The sequence below is a fragment of the Ornithorhynchus anatinus genome, chromosome 1, assembly GCF_004115215.2.
Source record: "Ornithorhynchus anatinus isolate Pmale09 chromosome 1, mOrnAna1.pri.v4, whole genome shotgun sequence".
Classification (NCBI taxonomy): Eukaryota; Metazoa; Chordata; class Mammalia; order Monotremata; family Ornithorhynchidae; genus Ornithorhynchus; species Ornithorhynchus anatinus.
In genome coordinates, this window is record NC_041728.1 from 134,613,404 (window position 1) to 134,635,386 (window position 21,983).

The 21,983-nt window shown below is 49.6% G+C and overlaps 1 protein-coding gene across 2 annotated transcripts in view; it reads right to left on the minus strand.

Annotated features, from left to right (window-relative positions):
- The window catches only part of ETV5 (ETS variant transcription factor 5), a 96,683-nt gene extending 92,688 nt beyond the window's left edge, over nucleotides 1-3,995 (minus strand). Inside the window, exon 1 of one of the 2 annotated variants that reach the window (XM_029068351.2) lies at nucleotides 3,947-3,995. The gene's annotated coding sequence lies outside the window, so the exon portion shown is untranslated. Of the gene's footprint in view, nucleotides 1-1,857; nucleotides 1,881-3,946 lie in introns of those variants that run through there. The other variant, XM_029068358.1, reaches the window with a different exon arrangement.
- Between the last annotated feature and the right edge of the window lie 17,988 nt (nucleotides 3,996-21,983).

Genomic DNA, 21,983 nt, shown 5'->3' on the forward strand with positions numbered 1-21,983 from the left:
CGCTTCCTATGGGTCAAGGCCTGCCTCAGGTGGGCCAGTCTGAATCACGTTTGTCTGTCCGTCTCCCCCGATTAGACCGTAAGCCCGTCAAAGGGCAGGGACTCTCTCATCTGTTACCGATTTGTCCACTCTAAGCGCTTAGTACAGTGCTCTGCACATAATAAGCGTTCAATAAATACTATTGAATGAATGAATCTGTCAACGCGTCTTTTTTTTTGGCCCCCTCCTTCTTTTCGATTCCAAGCGCTTAGTGCAGTGCTCTGCACATAGTAAGCGCTCAATCGATACTACTGAATGAATGAATCCGTCACCGCGTCTTTTTTTTTGGTCTCTCGCCCCCTCCATCGATAATTTCATTTCGAAGGGCCCGAAGGGGACGTCCCGAGTTCAAACCAAGAGTTAAAAATCATTTCCTCCTATTCCCCTTTCACTGTGCCTCCAGGAAAACTTTAACACAGTCAAAGAATCCAATTAAAAACCCCTCCCCCCAAATCTGGTCTTGGTTTTTTATGAATGGCGGAGCAAGCAGCATCAGGTAGAGGCTGTAACTGGATCCTCAGCGCAGGGCCCCATTCACAAAAAAAAAAAGAAAAAGGGAAAAAAAACCAACCCAAGCCACACTTCCACCCAATTCCCAGCTTTCCCCATTCATGAAAACTTCTCCGGGAGGGGTGAGGGGAGGGGGCCCTTGCGCCTCGCTCTGCTTACACCCCCGCCTTCGAGGAGAGGAGCCGCTCAATGCTTCATTCACAAAAAAGAAAAAGCAAAAAAAAAGAGGCGAGCGAACGAGCTGGGGGAAAGAAACCCGCTTCATTCAGAAAGTCACCCACATTCATCAAACTCGGAGCTGCAGGATCGGGGGCGGCTGATACGCTCCCTCGGGGAAAACGGGGGGCGACCTCTCCGCCCCCTAAAAAAGCGACACCTTTGGGACTCGGTGGGGGAGGGGTTTGAGGTTCTAGGGGCCTCTCCCGAGCGCTTAGTACAGTGCTTTGCAGGCAGGACTCGTGGGAGGGGGATGTTTGGGGTGTCCTAGTGTTCTCTCCCGAGCGCTTAGTACAGTGCTTTGCACGCAGGGCTCGTTGGGGGAGGGGGATGCGTTTCATGTCCTAGGGGCCTCTTTCGGGCGCTTAGTACAGTGCTTTGCACGCAGGACTCGTTGGTGGGGGGGATGGGTATGATGTCCCAGGAGCCTCTTCCGAGCGCTTAGTACAGTGCGTTGCACGCAGGACTCGCCGTGGAAGATGGGTTTGATGTCCTAGGGGCCTCTTCCGAGCGCTTAGTACAGTGCTTTGCACGCAGGACTCGCTGTGGAAGATGGGTTTGATGTCCTAGGGGCCTCTTCCGAGCGCTTAGTACAGTGCTTTGCACGCACGACTCGTTGGGGGAGGGGGATGTTTTCAGTGTCCTAGTGTTCTTTCCCGAGCGCTTAGTACAGTGCTTTGCAGGCAGGACTCGTTGTGGGAGGGGAATGTTTTCGGTGTCCTAGTGTTCTCTCCCGAGCGCTTAGTACAGTGCTTGGCACGCAGGACTCGCTGGGGGAGGGGGATGCGTTTCATGTCCTAGTGTCCTCTCCCGAGCGCTCAGTACGGCGCGTTGCACACAGGAAGCGCTCAATAAATACCAATCTACATCATTATTATTAACTTCTAAAGACAGTCCTTGTGCACCCCGCCAAACTGAGCTGGCCCCCTCCCGTGCCCCTCCTGGTGCTGTACTGAGCGACCCGCCCCCCCCAATATTGGGGTTCCCAGGTTTTTATTTTGCCCCCCTGCACCCACCCCGTCATTGGAGGCCGATGGGGATGGAGGTAGCTAATCCTCCCCCCTCGAAAAAAAAAAAACAAACCCCTCGCACCTCAGTATGGCTCAGTGGAAAGAGCCCGGGCTTGGGAGTCAGAGGTCATGAGTTCGAATCCCGGCTCCGCCACTTAACTGTGTGGGCAAGTCACTTCACTTCTCTGCGCCTCAGTTCCCTCATCTGGAAAATGGGGATGAAGACTGTGAGCCCCACGGGGGACAACCCGATTGCCCTGTGTCTACCCCAGCGCTTAGAACAGTGCTCGGCACATAGGAAGCGCTTAACAAATACCAACATTATTATAGCCCGCAGCCTGGTTAGGTTAGGGGCGTCCAAACCAGGTGTCCCCCACTTTCTGAGCCCCCCAAATTCGTATCCCCCCCCCCAAACGGGGGCCCTTTCGGGGTCCCTGTCCAGGTCCCCCAAATCCCCGCCCTTCCAAGATGTTCCCTGCACCCCCCAAATCCCGGCTGTCCCTCCTGGGAACACCCTGCCCCCCATCCCCTCTTCACTCCTGGTGGACAGGGAATGTGCCCAGCGGCAGACTGGACTCCCCCAAGCGCTTAGCACAGCGCTCTGCACACAGCGAGCGCTCAGTCGATACGACTGAAAGAATGGTGCTCAGTGGAAAGAGGCCCGGGCTTGGGAGTCGGAGGTCATGGGTTCGAATCCCGACTCGGCCACTTGGCAGCTGTGGGACTGGGGGGCAAGTCACTTCACTTCTCTGGGCCTCAGTTCCCTCATCTGGAAAATGGGGATGAAGACTGGGACAACCCGGATCTCCCCCCCAGCGCTTAGAACAGTGCTCGGCACATAGTAAGCGCTTAACAGACACCAACATCATCATTACCACTCTCCCGAGCGCTCAATAAATCCAATTGAGCAATATTATATTCCACTCTCCCAAGCGCTCAGTACAGTGCCCTGCAGGCAGTCAGCGCCCCATACGATCGGACAACGTTCTGGTCTACTCTCCCAGGCGCTTAGTACAGTGTCCCTACGATCGAACAACGTTAGCCTATACTCTCCCAAGCGCTCAGTACAGTGCCCTGCACGCAGTCGGCGCTCAATAAAGACGATCGAACCAGGCTATACTGTACTCTCCCAAGCGCTCAGCGCAGTGCTCTGCACACAGTCATCGCTCACTCAAAACGACTGAGTATCAAACCGTGCTCGCCCAACCGCCTAGCGCAGTGCTCCGCACAAAGTCAGTGCTCACCAGGTGGCCTCTCCCAAGCGCCTAGCGCAGTGTTCTGCACCCAGCACCCCGTAAGCGCGACTGAAAGATTAGCGTGGACTCTCCCCAGCGTCCAGCGCAGTGCTCTGCGCCCAGCACTCCACAAATGCGACTGAAAGGTTAGAGGGGCCTCTCCCCAGCGCTTAGCGCAGTGCTCTGCACCCAGCCCTCCCTAAATGCGACTCCCAGGTTAGAGTGGCCTCTCCCCAGCGCTTAGCGCAGTGCTCTGCACCCAGCCCTCCCTAAATGCGACGCCCAGGTTAGAGTGGCCTCTCCCCAGCGCCTAGCGCAGTGCTCTGCACCCAGCCCTCCCTAAATGCGACTCCCAGGTTAGAGTGGCCACTCCCCAGCGCTTAGCGCAGTGCTCTGCACCCAGCCCTTCCTAAATGCGACTGAAAGGTTAGAGTGGCCTCTCCCCAGCGCTTAGCACAGTGCTCTGCACCCAGCCCTCCCTAAATGCGACGCCCAGGTTAGAGTGGCCTCTCCCCAGCGCTTAGCGCAGTGCTCTGCACCCAGCCCTCCCTAAATGCGACTCCCAGGTTAGAGTGGCCACTCCCCAGCGCTTAGCGCAGTGCTCTGCACCCATCACTCCCTAAATGCGACTGAAAGGTTAGAGTGGCCTCTCCCCAGCGCTTAGCGCAGTGCTCTGCACCCAGCCCTCCCTAAATGCGACGCCCAGGTTAGAGTGGCCTCTCCCCAGCGCCTAGCGCAGTGCTCTGCACCCAGCCCTCCCTAAATGCGACTGAAAGCTTGGAGTGGCCTCTCCCCAACGCCTAGCGCAGCGCTCCGCACCCCAGCCGAGCGGTCCGTAAACAGGGCGGAAGGACCGGCGCCCCGCCCGCCGCCCGGCGTGGAGCGCAGTGCTTCGCACCCGGCTGCAGGAGGAGGAGAAGGGGGTGCCACCCTCACCTGAGCCGCCGGGACCGGGGAGGGAGGGAGGGAGGGAGGGAGGGAGGAAAGCCGGTCCGCCGGGCTCCGCTCCCCGCGCTCCTCCCGCTCTCTGCGCCTCCGCCGCCTCCGGCCGAGCCCCCGCCGGCAACGCCGACCCCGCCCCCTCCGCGCCCATTGGCCCGCCGCCGCGCCCCCTCCGCGCCCATTGGCCCGCCGCCGCGTCCGTCGCCCGCCGATCCGCCAATGGGCGCGCGCCGGCCCGCCGGGCGCCGGCCCCATTGGACCGGGGCCGCCACGGAGGCCCCGCCCCCGGACGGTTTTACATAATCGCCCCGTGGGAAGCGACGGACCAATCAGGGCCGTCCGCTTTATGTAATGAATGGGAGGGCGGATTTCATTCATAAAAAAAGGCGTCTGGAGGGGGGGGGGGGGGAGGCTCAGGCCGGGGAGCCTCTCGCGGGGCCCCGACCCTGCTCCGCCTCCCTCCCCCCCCCCCCTTTGCTGCCTTCTTCATGAATCCTACTTCATAATTAGGTTGGGGTGGGGTGAGTGGGCAAGTCACTTCACTGGGCCTCAGTGACCGCATCTGTAAAATGGGCATGAAGACGGTGAGCCCCCCCCCCCCCCCCGTGGGACAACCTGATTTCCCCCGTGTCTCCCCCAGCGCTTAGAACGGTGCTCGGCGCGTGGGAAGCGCTTAACAAATACCAACATTATTAACGTTATTATTAGTCTGGGCGGAGCGCTGGGCTAATAATCAGAATAAGCATCATCTGGGGGAAGCGCTTACTTTGTGCAGAGCGCTCTTCTCATAATGATGATCCTATTTGGGAAGCGCTTACTCTGTGCAGAGCGCTCTTCTCATCATGATAATCATCTGTGGGAAGCGCTTACTCTGTGCAGAGCGCTCTTCTCATCATGATAATCATCTGTGGGAAGCGCTTACTATGTGCAGAGCGCTCTTCTCATAATGATCCTATTTGGGAAGCGCTTACTATGTGCAGAGCGCTCTTCTCATAATGATAATCATCTTTGGGGAGCGCTTACTATGTGCAGAGCGCTCTTCTCATAATGATCCTATTTGGGAAGATCTTACTATGTGCAGAGCGCTCTTCTCATAATAATAATCATCTTTGGGAAGCGCTTACTATGTGCAGAGCGCTCTTCTCATAATAATAATCATCTTTGGGAAGCCCTTACTATGTGCAGAGCGCTCTTCTCATAATAATAATCATCTTTGGGAAGCGCTTACTATGTGCAGAGCGCTCTTCTCATAATGATGATCACATTTGGGAAGCGCTTACTATGTGCAGAGGGCTCTTCTCATAATAATAATCATCTTTGGGAAGCGCTTACTATGTGCAGAGCGCTCTTCTCATAATAATCATATTTGGGAAGCGCTCTTCTCATAATGATGATCCTATTTGGGAAGCCCTTACTATGTGCAGAGCGCTCTTCTCATAATGATGATCACATTTGGGAACCGCTTACTATGTGCAGAGCGCTCTTCTCATAATAATAATCATCTTTGGGAAGCGCTTACTATGTGCAGAGCGCTCTTCTCATAATAATCATATTTGGGAAGCGCTCTTCTCATAATGATGATCCTATTTGGGAAGCCCTTACTATGTGCAGAGCGCTCTTCTCATAATGATGATCACATTTGGGAAGTGCTTACTATGTGCAGAGCGCTCTTCTCATAATGATGATCCTATTTGGGAAGCGCTTACTATGTGCAGAGCGCTCTTCTCATAATAATGATCATATGTGGGAAGCGTTTGCTATGTGCAGAGCGCTCTTCTCATAATGATGATCATATGTGGGAAGCGCTTACTATGTGCAGAGCGCTCTTCTCATAATGATGATCACATGTGGGAAGCGCTTACTATGTGCAGAGCACTCTTCTCATGATGATAATCATATGTGGGAAGCGCTTACTATGTGCAGAGCGCTCTTCTCATGATGATGATCATATGTGGGAAGCGCTTACTATGTGCAGACTGCTCTTCTCATAATAAGAATGATAATATTTGGTAAGTGCTTACTATGTGCAGAGCACTGTGCTAATAATCATATTTGGGAAGCGCTTACTGCGTGCAGAGCGCTCTTCTCATAATAATGATCCTATTTGGTAAGCGCTTACTACGTGTAGAGCACTCTTCTCATAATAATAATCATATTTGTTAAGCGCTTAATTTGTGCGGAGCACTCTTCTAATAATAATGATACTATTTGGTAAGCGCTTACTATGTGCAGAGCGCTCTTCTCATAATAATGATAATATTTGGTAAGCACTTACTATGTGCAGAACACTCTTCTCATATTAATAATCATATTTGGTAAGCGCTTACTATGTTCAGAGCACTCTTCTAATAATAAGAATGATAATGTTGGCATTTGGTAAGCGCTTACTATGTTCAGAGCACTCTTCTAATAATAAGAATGATAATGTTGGGATTTGGTAAGTGCTTACTATGTGCAGAGCGCTCATCTAATAATAATGATAATATTTGGTAAGCGCTATGTGCAGAGCACTCTTCTAATAATAGTGATAATATTTGGTAAGCGCTTACTATGTGCAGAGCACTCTTCTAATAATAATGATAATATTTGGTAAGCGCTTACTACGTGCAGAGCACTCTTCTAATAAGAATAATGATAATGTTGGGATTTGGTAAGCGCTTACTATGTGCAGAGCACTGTGCTAATAATAATAATGATAATGTTGGGATTTGGTAAGCGCTTACTATGTGCAGAGCACTCTTCTAATAATAATAATGTTGGGATTTGGTAAGTGCTTACTATGTGCAGAGCACTCTTCTAATAATAATAATATTTGGTAAGCGCTTACTACGTGCAGAGCACTCTTCTAATAATAATAATGATAATGTTGGGATTTGGTAAGCGCTTACTTTGTGCAGAGCATTGTGCTAATAATAATAATGATAATGTTGGGATTTGGTAAGCGCTTACTATGCGCAGAGCACTCTTCTAATAATAATAATGTTGGGATTTGTTAAGTGCCTACTATGTGCAGAGCACTGTCCTAATAATAATACTACTAATAATGTTGGTATTTGTGAAGCGCTTACTATGTGCAGAGCACTGTTTTAAGCACCGGGGTAGATACAGGGTCATCGGGTTGTCCCACGTGAGGTTCACGGTCTTCATCCCCATTTTCCAGATGAGGTAACTGGAGCACAGAGAAGTGAAGTGACTTGCCCACAGTCACACAGCTGACAAGGGGCTGAGCCGGGATTCAAACCCATGACCTCTGACTCCCAAGCCTCTTTCCACTGAGCCACGCTGCTTCTAAAAGCACTTACTATGTGCAGAGCACTGTTCTAATAGTAATAATAATAATGTTGGGATTTAAGAGCTTACTCTGTGCAGCGCACTCTTCTAATAATAATAATGATAATGTTGGGATTTGGTAAGCGCTTACTATGTGCAGAGCACTGTGCTAATAATAATAATGATGGGATTTGTTAAGCGCTTACTATGTGCAGAGCACTGTGCTAATAAGAATAATAATGTTGGGATTTGTTAAGCGCTTACTATGTGCAGAGCACTCTTCTAAGCGCTGGAGGAGATACAGGGGAATGAGGGTGTCCCACGTGAGGCTCACAGTCTTCATCCCCATTTGACAGATGAGGGAATCGAGGCACAGAGAAGTGAAGTGACTTGCTCAAGGTCACATAGCTGACAAGTGGTGGAGTCAGGATTAGAACCCACGACCTCTGACTCCAAACCCGGGCTCTTTCCACTGAGCCACGCTGTTTCTCGGTGTACTCGCCCAAGCATTTAGTAGCAGCATCTCAGCAGCGGCAGTGCTCGAAGCAGAGCGGCTCAATGGAAAGAGCACGGGTTTTGGAAGTCAGAGGTCGTGGGTTCTAATCCCCTCTCCGCCACTGGTCATTCGTTCATTCAATCGTATTTATTGAGCGCTTACAGCGTGCAGAGCACTGGACTGAGCGCTTGGAATGGACAATTGGGCAACGGATAGAGACAGTCCGGGCCCAACTTTGAGCTTGGGAAAGCCACTTAAATTCTCTGGGCCTCAGTTCCCTCATCTGTAAAATGGGGATGAAGACTGTGAGCCCCACTTGGGACAACCCGATAACTTTGTATCTCCCGCAGCGCTTAGAACAGTGCTTGGCACATAGTAAGCACTTAACAGATATCGTCATCATCATTATTCTTATTACCCTCGAACATTCATTCAATCATATTTATTCAGCCCTTACTATCTGCTGAGCACTGTACTAAGCGCTTGGGAGAATACAATAGAACATGCATTCGATCGTATTTACTGAGCGTTTACTGCGTGCAGAGCACTGTCCTAGAGAAGCAGCGGAGCATAGTGGAAAGAGCCCAGGCTTGGGAGTCAGAGGTCGTGGGTTCTAATCTCGCCTCCGCCACTTGTCTGCTGTGCTACCTTCCACTTAGCGTCTCTGTGCCTCAGTTACCTCATCTGTCAAATGGGCATTACGCGGCGAGCTTCCAGTCTAGAGGGGCTTAGGCGGCCTTGGGCTTGCCAGAGCAATGCCTTCAGGGCATTTATTGAGCACTTGTTTCGTGCAGAGCGATGTACTAAGCGCTTGGGAGAGCACAATCAACAGAATTCAGCTCCTCTCCCTTTTAATAATCAAAATTAGTGTGGTGTTCCATGCGTTCATTCGTATTTACTGAGCGTTTACGGTATGCAGAGCACTGTACTAAGCCCTTGGGAAAGTACACTACAACATCTTGTATTTGTATTTGATAAGCGCTTACTACGTGCCGGGCACTGTACTAAGCTATGGATACAAGCTTGAAAATTGATTCTATTTACCTTGATTCTATTTATCGCCATCGTTCTCGTCTGCCCGTCTCCCCCGATTAGACCGTAAGCCCGTCAAAGGGCAGGGACCGTCTCTGTTGCCGGTTTGTACATTCCAAGCGCTTAGTACAGTGCCTGGCACGTAGTAAGCCCTCAATAAACACTATTGAACGAACGAATGAATACAAGCAAATCAAGTTGGACAGAGTCCCTGTCCCATGTGGGGCTCATAGTCCCATTTTACAGAGGAGGTAACTGAGGCCCAGAGAAGTCAGGTGACTTGCCCGGGGTCACGCAGCAGACAAAGGGCAGAGCGGGGATTAGAACCCGTGACCTTCTGACTCCCAGGCCCGGGCTCTAGCCAGTAGGCCTTGCTGGGAGCCGCATCGCCTGTGGCCTGCGGATTTTCAGCTACCACTTGCGGAAAAATTATCAATTGAGAATTCAGAGGGGAGGAAAGAATTATTTTCACACCTAGAAAGAAATCTACAAGGCCCCTTCACTGACCTGGAGATTGGGCCCCCAGAGAAATACATCTTGCCCTCATCTTTAATGCTATTACTGCTCCCTTTTTTTCACTCCCCTCGTCTTTATTGCTATTAATGCTCCCCTTTTTTTTTTTTAACTCCCCACGCTCTTAACATAAATAGCATTTATCTAATGCCCGCTGTATTGTATGCAGAGTACTTTTCCAAGCCTAAATTGCACTTTGTACTTGAAACTATCTCCCTGCTACTATCCACTAAACTATCTCCTTCCCCTCCTTTGAATGAAAAGTCAAGATACAGCTATCCTGGACCAGCCCCCTCCATTCTCCAACCTACCAGAATCGGCCAATCAGTGATATTTATTGAGTGCTGACTGTGTGCAGAGCACTGTACTAATCACTTGGGAGAGTCCAATACAACAGAGGTGGTAGACAAGTCCACAAGGAGGTTAGAGTCTAGAATTTTCCTACTAAAAGAATTCTTGATCCACTCTACCCCTTCACCTTATTCTTGAAACGACAGTATCCTTCTATCCCCATTTTGATGACTGTGTCTCCTTCTAGTTTCCCCTATTAGGTTTTACATTACCAGAGAGAAGGTATCATGCATCGTTTTCAAACGTGGGCAGGGATAATAATAGTAATGATGGTATTTATTAAGTGCTTACTATGTGTTAAGCACTGTTCTAAGCACTGGGGTAGATACAAGGTAATCAGGTTGTCCCACACGGGGCTCACGGTCTTGATCCCCGTCTTACAGATGAGGTGACCGAGGCACGGAGAAGTTAAGTGAGTTGCCCAAAGTCACACAGCTGACATGTGACGGATCCGGGATTAGAACCCACGACCTCTGACTCCCAAGCCCGGGCTCTTTCCACTAAGCCATGCTCCTTCTCACTATTGTACCTTTCAAAACGCTTAGTACAGTGCTCTGTGCAGAGTAAATAAAAAATGCCATGGATTGTTGGCTCGTACACCTCCAGTGTCTGAGGTACGCACCCAATAAGTACTTAATAAACACCGTGTTAAATTCTCTATACTGTAAATTCCTCTCCAGACTGTAAACTCCTTGTGGGCAAGGAACATGTCTATCCACTCTGTTACCTTGTACTCTCCCAAGTACTTTAGTGCAGTGCTCTGCACGCAATAAGTACTCAACAATAATAACGACGATGATGGTATTTGTTAAGCGCTTACTCTGTGCCAAGCACTGTTTTAAGCGCTGGGGTGGATACAAGGTAATCAAGTTGTCCCACGTGGGGCTCACAGTCTTAATCCCCATTTTATAGATGAGGGAACTGAGGCATAGAGAAGTGAAGTGACTTGCCCAAAGTCACACAGCTGATAAGTGACGGAACTGGGATTAGAACCCACAACCTCTGATTCCCAAGACTGTGGTCTTTCCAGTAAGCCACACTGCAGTGAATACCACTGATGGATCGATTGGCTGAACGACAGCGTCCCTCCTTCCTTCCAGAAACGCTCTGGGCGCGTCAACCCGCCCCGCGCAAAATCTATCAACCTTCTCATGAAGCAAAACCTCCTCACTCTTGGCTTCAAAGCTGTCCATCCCCTGGCCCCCTCCTACCTCTCCTCCCTTCTGTCTTTCCACCGCCCACCCCGCACGCTCCGCTCCTCCGCCGCCCACCTCCTCGCCGTCCCCCGTTCTCGCCTGTCCCGCCGTCGACCCCTGGCCCCCGTCCTCCCGCGGTCCTGGAATGTCCTCCCTCTTCACATCCTCCAAACTAGCACACTTGCCTCCTTCGAAGCCCTACTGAGAGCTCACCTCCTCCAGGAGGCCTTCCCAGACTGAGCCCCCCTTTCCCTCCGCTCCTCCTCCGCTCCCCATCGCCCCGACTCCCTCCCTCTGCTCTACCCCCTTCCCAGCCCCACAGCATTTCTGTAGATATGTACATATTTATTATTCTATTTATTTCATTAATGATGTGTGTATATCTATAATTTTACTTATTTATATCGACGCTATTGATGCCTGTTTACTCACTTTGATGTCCGCCTCCCTCCTTCTAGACTGTGAGCCCGTTGTCGGGAAGGGATTGTCTCTATTGCTGAATTGTACTTTCCAAGCACTTAGTACAGTACTCTGCACGTAGTAAGCGCTCAATAATACGATTGAATGAATGAATTTAGGGGATGAGATGGAAATCAGGCTCCGTTACCTTAGTTTGGGGATAATTAATATTAAAATCAAGCCATGGTATTTAACAAGCGCTTAGTCTTACAGAAAGATTTCAACCCAGCGTGGCTCAGTGGCAAGAGCCCGGGCTTTGGAGTCAGAGATCATGGGTTCGAATCCCGGCTCTGCCACCTGTCAGCTGTGTGACTGTGGGCGAGTCACTTCACTTCTCGGTGCCTCAGTTCCCTCATCTGTAAAATGGGGATGAAGACTGTGAGCCCCACGTGGGACAACCTGATTCCCCTGTGTCTACCCCAGCGCTTAGAACAGTGCTCTGCACATAGTAAGCGCTTAACAAACACCAACATTATTATTATTATTATTATTAACCCAGTTTGTCAGGGTAACTGGGGATCCAAAGTCAAGATTTCCTGCCCATTTCCCAGACTCCTAACTATCCTGGAGCATGGCCAGGGTTGACTTTTCCTAACTCGTACCTCCCTATCAAGGAAGTGATCCGCCCAAATCTAAACCATTCTCCCGATTCGGGAATGAGAGTGGATCGGAGACCCCCTACGCTCCTTATGAAAATTATACCAACAGATCAGCCCGATCCTAAAATCCAAATCTCTGGGAATCCAGGATTTATTAGTTAGCACACTTGCCTCGCAAACTGTTTGTTTTCAATTTAAGTAGTACAAGATGGTGCATTTTAGAATCAAATCCTGTACAGTTGGGGAAGGATGGGGAGGCAGTGCAGCTTGCCAAACCAATTGGCATTAAGTGCGATGGCTGGAATTCTTAACACGGTGTTCCTTGAAACAAATAAACAAGTAATCCCCTTTTCCTCTCCTCACTCTCCTCTCCCAACGGTGGGAGAGGAGAGTGGTAGAGAGCAACACGACGTGGCATTCTTCCCATCGCTCAGGATGCCGGGGACGTACTCGGGTGCTTTTCCCTGGTCGCATTCCCCTGGTGTCACCTGGCACTCACCCCCACATGCCAGCGGTAGGGAGACAGAGAGAGGCACCGACGAGGAAGAGAGATCCTATATCTAACGCGGTCCGGGAATAGCTGCGGGACGGCGATTCCCGTGATCCATTAGGCCGTAAGCCCGTCCAAGGGCAGGGACTGTCTCTATCTGTTACCGATTTGTCCACTCCAAGCGCTTAGTCCAGTGCTCTGCACATAGTAAGCGCTCTATAAATACTACTGAATGAATCCAGGTGAAAAAAAGTAGCCCCGAAGCCGGGAGCATCGAAACGGTAAAGAAGTGTGTCCTCACGTGAGGTCCTGCTAAAGTTTAACACCGCAGGTAGATGGGTAACAAATACGTAGCCTTCGCAGAAGGAGAGGAGAGCTCTGATAGACGGGAGTGGTTTGGTTTCTGACTTTAGATCGCGATTATTCTCCCCCAATTCAAAGCCTCATTGAAAGCCCATCTCCTCCACGAGGCCTTCCCTGACTAAGCCCTCCTTTCCTCTTCTCCCACTCCCTTCTCTGTCTCCCTGCCTCGCTCCCTTTATTCATCGCCCCCCCGGCCCCACAGCACTTATGTACACATCTGTGAACATAACACATCTGTGAACATACACACGCTACGAGAAGTAGCGTGGCTCAGTGGAAAGAGCACCGGCTTTGGAGTCAGGGCTCATGAGTTCGAATCCCAGCTCTGCCACTTGTCGGCTGTGTGACTGTGGGCGAGTCACTTAACTTCTCTGTGCCTCAGTGCCCTCATCTGTAAAATGGGGATGAAGACTGTGAGCCCCACGTGGGACAACCTGATTCCCCTATGTCTACCCCAGCGCTTAGAACAGTGCTCGGCACATAGTAAGCGCTTAACAAATACCAACATTATTATTATTATTATCTGTCATTTTTTTATATATATTGTCTGTCTCTCCCTCTAGGCTGTGAGCTCGCTGTGGGCCGGGATTGTGTCTGTGTATTGTCATATGGTACTCTCCCAAGGGCTTAGTACAGTGCTCTGCACACAGTAAGAGCTCAATAAATACGACTGAATGAATGAAAGAATGAGTGGGTCATGCCTACCGACTTTAAGCTCCTTGTGGGCGGGGAACGTGTCTACCGACTCTGTTGCGGTGTACCGTCCTAAGCACTTAATAGTAATAATAATAGTAGTATTTGCCAAGCGCTTACTATGTGCCTAGAGAAGCAGCGTGGCTAGAGAAGCAGCGTGGCTCAGTGGAAAGAGCACAGGCTTGGGAGTCAGAGGTCACGAGTTCGAATGCCGGCTCTGCCACTTGTCAGCTGTGTGACTGTGGGCGAGTCACTTCGCTTCTCTGGGCCTCAGTTACCTCATCTGTAAAATGGGGATTAACTGTGAGCCTCACGTGGGACAATCTGACTACCCCGGTATCTCCCCCAGCGCTTAGAACAGTGCTCTGCACATAGTAAGTGCTTAAATACCAACAAATACCAACATTATTATTGTTCTAAACACCGGGATAGATACAGGTTAATCAGGTCAGACGCAGTCTCCTTCTCTCATGGGGCCCATACTTTAAGTAGGAGGGAGGACAGGTAGTGAATCCCCATTTTAATGTTGAGGAAACTGAGGCCCAGGAAAGTGACTTACCCAAGGTCACACGGCAGGCAAGTGGCAGAGCCGGGATTAGATCCCATGTCCTCTGACTCTGAAGCCCAGGTGTTTTCTACCAGGCCACCCTGCTTCAGCTTTACTGAGTACTTACAGTACTTAGCATACGATCAGCGGTAAGCAGTGTGACCTAGTGGATAGAGCCTGGGCCTGGGAGTCAGAAGGACTTGGGTTCTAATCCTGACTCCACCATGTGTCTGCTGTGTGACCTTGGGCAAGTCACTTCACCTCTCTGGGCCTCAGTTACCTCATCTGTAAGATGGGGATGAAGACTGTAGGCCCCATGTGGGACAGGGACTGGGTCCAACCTGATTAGCTTCTATCTACCCCAGCACTTTAGTACAGGGCCTGGCACATAGTAAGTGCTTAACAAATACCATTAAAAAATAATTTAAAAATTTCAAAAAATTCCACTGATGGATTACTGTCACATCTCAGCAGCTGCGGGACAGAGCCGATAATAATAATGTTGGTATTTGTTAAGCGCTTACTATGTGCAGAGCACAGTTCTAAGCGCTGGGGGAGATACAGGGTAATCAGGTCGTCCCACGTGAGGCTCACAGTTAATCCCCATTTTACAGATGAGGGAACTGAGGCCCAGAGAAGTGAAGTGACTCGGCCACAGTCACACAGCTGACAAGTGGCAGAGCCGGGAGTCGAACTCATGACCTCTGACCCCGAAGCCCAGGCTCTTTCCACTGAGCCACGCTGCTTCCCAAGACTTCCCAGGCCAAGGCTGCCCTGGAGCTATCTGATCGTCCACCCGGCCCAGGCAGAATGCAGGTCGGCTGCCACATAATAACAATAATAATATAGTGTTTATTAAGTGCTTATTACATGCCGGGCACTGGGGTGAACACAAGCAAATTAGGTGGGACACAGTCCCATGTGGGGGCTCACGGTCTCAAACCCCATTTCCAGATGGGGTAAGTGAGGCCCAGAGAAGTGAAGCGACTCACCCAGCAGTCAAGTGGCGGAGCCGGGATTAGAACCCGTGACCTCCTGCCTCCCAGGCCCGGGTTCTATCCTCTACCCCTTGCAGCTTCTCATCTTAGATGTGACTTCTGGTGGCTCGGTCTCCCCCGGGCTCCAAGCACAATTTAGCTCGGCGCTTGAGGTCCCTACGTGGGCAAGTGCCAAACCCGCCATGCTGTCTCCAGATGAGACCTCCCTTCCTCCTTCTGTTTCCCGCCCACTTAGAAATGTTTGTATTTGCTGGTGATTAATGCCTTTTCTGCCCCAAAGAGGATCCTGATAGTATTTTAACAAAGGGGGGAAAAAAGAGCTGCAGAAATTGCTCCCTTAATCCCCAGACGAAAGAAACCATCCAGCTGACTCATCTCTCCCTCCTAGAACAGCTGAACCAAACGGGCCTGCGTAAAACTACTGCTTCTCTCCGGGAGGGGCCGGGACTTGAGGGGGAGGGGGAGAGGACAAAGATGTTGCCCCTCCTGCAGGCAAGGACCGGATCCTCCGGGTGAGCGTGGCTCAGTGGCAAGAGCCTGGGCTTCGGAGTCAGAGGTCATGGGTTCGGCTCCCCGCTCTTCCACTTGTCAGGTGCGGGACTGTGGGCGAGTCACTTCACTTCTCTGGGCCTCACTTCCCTCATCTGGAAAATGGGGATTAACTGTGAGCCTCACCTGATGACCCTGTATCTCCCCCAGCGCTTAGAACAGTGCTCCGCACATAGTAAGCGCTTAACAAATACCAACATTATTATCGATAAAAATCATAATAACAATAATAATGATATTTGTTAAGTCCTTAACTAGGTGTCGGGCACTGGACTAAGCGCCGGGGTGGAGACAAGCAGAGCGGGTTGGACACAGGCCCTGTCCCACGTAGGGCTCACAGTCTTCATCCCCATTTTACAGATGAGGGAACTGAGGCCCAGAGAAGGGAAGTGACTCGCCCAAGGTCACACAGCAGACAAGTGGGGGAGCCGGGATTAGAACCCATGACCTTCTGACTCCCAGGCCCCTGCTCTAGCCACTATGCCATTCATTCATTCAATAGTATTTATTGAGTGTTCACTATGTGCAGAGCACTGTACTAAGTGCTTGGAATGTACAATTCTGACTCCCAGGCCCCTGCTGTAATAATAATAATAATGTTGGTATTTGTTAAGCGCTTACTATGTGCAGAGCACTGTTCTAAGCGCTGGGGTAGACCCAGGGGAATCAGGTTGTCCCACGTGGGGCTCACAGTCTTCATCCTCATTTTACAGATGAGGGAACTGAGGCACAGAGAAGTGAAGTGACTTGCCCACAGTCACACGGCTGACAGGTGGCAGAGCCGGGATTCAAACTCATGACCTCTGACTCCAAAGCCCGTGCTCTTTCCACTGAGCCACGTTGCTTCTCTGTAGCCACTACGCCATGCTGATTCTCTAGGACCTTGTGACTTTTGGGTAATAATAATAATAACGGTATTTGCTAAGTGCTTACTATGTGCCAAGCACTGTTCTAAGCTCTGAGGTAGATACAAGGTCATCAGGTTGTCCCACTCGGGGTTCACAGTCTTAATCCCCATTTTTTTACAGATGAGGTAACTGAGGCACAGAGAAATTAAGTGGCTTGCCCAAAGTCACACAGCAGATGAGTGGCAGAACAGGGATTAGAACCCAGGTCCTTTGACTCCCAAGATTTCACTCTTTCCACTAAGTCATGCTGCTTCTGTATTATTATAATAATGTTGGTATTTGTTAAGTGTTTACTATGTGCCAGACTCTGTTCTAAGCACTGGGGTAGATACAAGGTACGGGTTGGACACAGTCCCTGTTACACTTGGACTCAGAAGCAGCGTGGCTCAGTGGAAAGAGCCTGGGCTTGGGAGTCAGAGGTCAAGGGTTCGAATCCCGGCTCTGCCACTTGTTAGCTGTGTGACAGGGCAAGTCACTTCACTTCTCTGTGCCTCAGTTACCTCATCTGGAAAATGGGGATTAAGACCGTGAGCCTCATGTGGGATGATCTGATGACCCTGTATCTCCCCCAGCACTTAGAACAGTGCTCTGCACATAGTAAGCGCTTAACAAATACCAACATTATTATTATTATATAGATGAAGGGACTTCCCCAAGGTCACACAGCGGGTAAATGGTGGAGTCGGAATTAGAACCCATGACCTTCTGACTCCTAACCCTGGGCTCTATCCACTATTTGCCCCACAACACTTATGTACAAATCTATAAATTATGATAATAACTTTTTTTTATTAATGTCTGTCTCTTCCTCTAGACTGTCAACTCATTGTGGGCAGGCAACCTGCAACTCTGATGTACTGTACCCTCCCATGTGCTTAGTACAGTGCTCTGCACATGATAAACACTCAGTAAATACCATTGATGATGATGAGTCTGAGCCATTAATTGCTTCCCTAGACCTGCCACCTTCACGCTAGCGTGGTATTACTGAGAATAATAATAATGTTGGTATTTGTTAAGCGCTTTCTATGCGCAGAGCACTGTACTAAGCGCTGGGGTTGATACAGGGTCATCAGGTTGTCCCACGTGAGGCTCACAGTCTTCATCCCCATTTTACAGATGAGGTCACTGAGGCACAGAGAAGTAAAGTGACTTGCCCACAGTCACACAGCTGCCAAGTGGCAGAGCGGGGATTCGAACCCATGACCTCGGACTCCCAAGCCCGGGCTCTTTCCACCGAGCCACGCTGCTTCTCTAAACCCCACACCACAGCTGCGATAGCGATGTCTAATCGTGGTGGCTCCTGGAGTCGGTGGGTCAGTAAGTCAATCGTATTTATGGAGCACTTAATGTGTGCAGACACTGTACTAAGCTATTGGGCGAGTACACAATAATAATCGACACATTCCCAGCCCACAGAGAGTTTAATAACAATAATAACGTTGGTATTTGTTAAGCGCTTACTATGTGCAGAGCACTGTTCTAAGCGCTGGGGTAGACACAAGGGAATCGGGCTGTCCCACGTGGGGCTCCCAGTCTTCATCCCCATTTTACAGATGAGGGAACTGAGGCACCGAGAAGTTAAGTGACTTGCCCACAGCCACACAGCTTAGTTTAGGGTCTAGAGGGCAAGACAGACATTATTAGAAATAAAGAAATGACAGATTTGTACGTAAGTGCTCTGGGGCGGAGGGAGGGATGATTTAAGGGAGGGAGGGTGACGCAGAAGGGAGTGGGAGAAGAGGACAGGAGGGCTCAGTCAGGGAAGGCCTCTTGGAGGAGACGAATCCCGGCTTATCTTCCCGGCCCTCTCGGTCTCCTCCTGCCTCTTCCACTCGCCCCGATCTCCCGGAACCAAATGCAACCAGGCCGCACCGAGCGTTTAGTGTGTGCCACGCTTGGGAGAGGACGATACGACAATATAACAGACACCTTCCCTGCCCACATCAAGCTTACTACAGTCTCGAATTAGCAGACGCGCTCCCTACCCGAAACGAGCTTACGGTCTGGAGGGGGAGACAGACGTTATTACACATAAATAAATTACAGATGATATGCGTAAGTGCTGCGGGGCTGGAAGGGGGGGGGATGAATAAAGGGAGCGAGTCAGGGCGACGCAGAAGGGAGTGGGAGAAGAGGAAAGGAGGGCTTAGCCTGTAGCACCGAGGTGCGAGCGAATTCATTTCAACTTCTGCCGTTCTTATAGAGATGAAAAAGGGAGGTGCTATAGGGTTAAACGGCTGGTGTAGCTAGAATTGGTTCTGGATTATGGGCCAGCATAAAAAAAAAAGCCAGCTGGCGAGGGGGCAGTGAGGGGGCTGGCTGCAGACAGTTGGCTTTGCTTCTTGTCAAAGCCTGGAGGAGGTTGGCCCTGGTTTTGGCTCTGCCGAGGCCCTGAGTGGGTAGCGTTTATTTTGGGGCTGGCAAAGGGGTGCTCAGCTAGGACCAACAGGGAATCGAGCCTCGCAGGAGGGCAGAGTGTTAGCGTCCTTTCTGCACCTATGCGCTTGGGACTGTGGCCTTTGGACATATAATAATAATGTTGGTATGTGTCAAGCGCTTACTATGTGCAGAGCACTGTTCTAAGCGCTGGGGTAGACCCAGGGGAATCAGGTTGTCCCACGCGGGGCTCACCGTCTTCATCCCCGTTTTACGGAGGAGGGAACTGTGGCACCGAGAAGTGAAGTGACTTGCCCAGAGTCACACAGCTGACGAGTGGCCGAGCCGGGAGTCGAACCCATGACCTCTGACTCCAAAGCCCGGGCCCTTTCCACTGAGCCACGCTGCTTCTCTGATACATGTCTCCCGTACGTGTCTTTCGATTACATGCTAGAAGTTACTTATTCATTCCTATTGATGGCTGCTTCCCCCCTAGACTGTAAGCTCACTACGGGTGGGGAGCGGGTCCGCTAATTCTGTTGTTTGTACTCTCCCAAGCGCTTAGTACAGTGTCCTGCACACAGTAATAATAATAATTATGGTATTTGTTAAGCACTTACTATGTAGTGCTCGATAAATACCATTGATTGATTGAATGATCGATCAAGGCTTGACATCATGACAGCTGGGTATGCATCCCCACCTCACCCCCCACTGCCAGCCTCACAGCACTTATGTACATTTCTATAATTTATTCAATAATAATAATATAATAATAGTACTTGTCAAGCGCTTACTATGTGCCAAACACTGTTCTAAGGACTGGGGTAGATACGAGTTAATCAGGTTGGACACGGTCCCTGTCTCACATGGGGCTCACGGTCTTAATCCCCATCTTACAGATGAGGGAACTGAGGCCTAGAGAAGTGAAGTGACTTTCTCAAGGTCACAAAGCGGACATGTGGCAGAACCAGGATTAGAACCCAGGTCCTCCTGGCTGCCAGGCCCGTGCTCTATCCACTAAGCCATGCTGCCTCTCTTTATTTATATTAATGTCTGTCTTCCCCTCTAGACTGTAAGCTCGTTTTGGGCAGGGAACGTGTCTGTTTTATTGTTATATTGTACTCCCCAAGCATTTAGTATAGTGTTCTGCACAAGGTAAGCACTCAATAAATGCAACTGACTGACTGACCGGCTTGTCGTCTTAGTCCTGAAGGCAGTGGTTAGTATATCATCTTCTCTCCTAACAACAGGGCATCACCATCATTGGCATTTCCGGAACAGTTACTGTGTGCAGAGCGCTGTACTAAGCACTTGGGAGAGTACGATACAGCAGAGTTGATAGACACATTCCCTGCCCACAACGGGCTTGCAGTCTAGAGATAGTCATTAATATAACGATAATGATGGTATTTGTTAAGAGCCCGCTATGTGTCAGGCACTGTTCGAAGTGCTGGGTTAGATAGAAGATCATCAGGTTGGACACAGTCCCTGTCCCACGTGGGGCTCACAGTCTTAATCCCCATTTTGCAGATGAGGGAACTGAGGCCCAGAAAAGTGAAGTGACTTGTCCAAGGTCATCCAGCAGACAAGTGGCGGAGCTGGGATTAAAACCCAGGCCCTTCTGACTCCCAGGCCCATGCTCTATCCACTAGGCCGTGCTGCTGAATAAATAATTTATAAGGTATATATTTTTCTATATATTATTTATATTTATGCAAAATTTATAAGGCATATACCTTATAAATTATTTATATATATACACACACACACAAATATTTATTAGGTATATATACAGGTATAACATATATTATGATTATATTATGATTATATTATTTATACATATATGGATGTATATATATGCATACACACATATATTTATAAGATATATACACAGGTATAAGGTACATATATTATTATTGATACATATTTGGATGCGTATATATGTATACACACATATATTTATAAGGTATATATACAGGTATAAGGTACATATTATTTATACATATTTGGATGTATACATATGTATACACCCATATATTTATAAGGTATAAATTCAGGAATAAGATACATATATTATTATTTTTAATACATATTTGGATGCTTTCTCCACACAACATGAGGTTCTTACGCTTCCCATTTTTATTCTCCCTGCGTACACGCCCTGGGTGGGAAGGGAAGAAGGGAGCGGAGGATCGTGCGGTGAGATCAGTTTGGGACAGAGTGGTTGTACATCCGGATAGTTGTGGTGCCCTGGAGCTTATCGAAAGTCCTCGGGCAGTGGTAAGGAGAGGATGTCAAAAGTGCGAGACCATCCCCACCCAATCAATTCTGGGATTGACTCGCCTTGACTATCGCAAGAGCCTCCTTGCTGACCTCCCGACTTCCTGTCTCTCCCAACTCCAGTCCAAACGTCATCCTGCTGCCCGGATCATTTTTCTACAAAAAGCAATCAGTCCAAGTCTCCTGGGTCCTCAAGGACCCGCAGCCGTTGCCCATCCACCTCCGCATCAAACAGAAACTCTTTACCGTCGGCTTCAAAGCGCTCAATCATCTTGCCCCCGCCTGTCTTACTTCGCTCGTGTCCCTCAACAACCCAGGACACCAACCTATTCACTGTACCCCCATCTTGTCTGTCTCATCATCGACCCCTCACTCATTTCCTGCCTCTATCTAACGCCCTCCCCCTTCATATCTGACAGACCATCACTCTCCCCGCCTTCAAAGCCTTATTAAAATCTCACCTCCTCCAAGAGGTCTTCCGGGACTAAGTCCTCATTTCCCCTACTCTTTCTCCCTTCTGCATTGCCTCTGAAATTAGATTTGGACTTGTATCTTTTATTCACCCCACCCTCAGCCCTGTATCCTGTTTTGCTTTGCTGTCTGTCTCCCCCGTTTAGACCGTGAGCCCGTCGTTGGGCAGGGATGGTCTCTATCTGTTGCCGAATTGTCCATTCCAAGCGCTTAGAACAGTGCTCTACACATAGTAAGCGCTCAATAAATAATATTGAATGAATGAATAAATATCCATATATGTCTGGATTTGTATACATATTTGTATATATTATTTATTACTCTATTTTATTAATGACATGTATATCTCTATGATTCTATTTATCATGATGGTATTGATGCCTGACTACTTGTATTGTTTTGTTGTCTTTCTCCCCCTTTTAGACTGTGAGCCC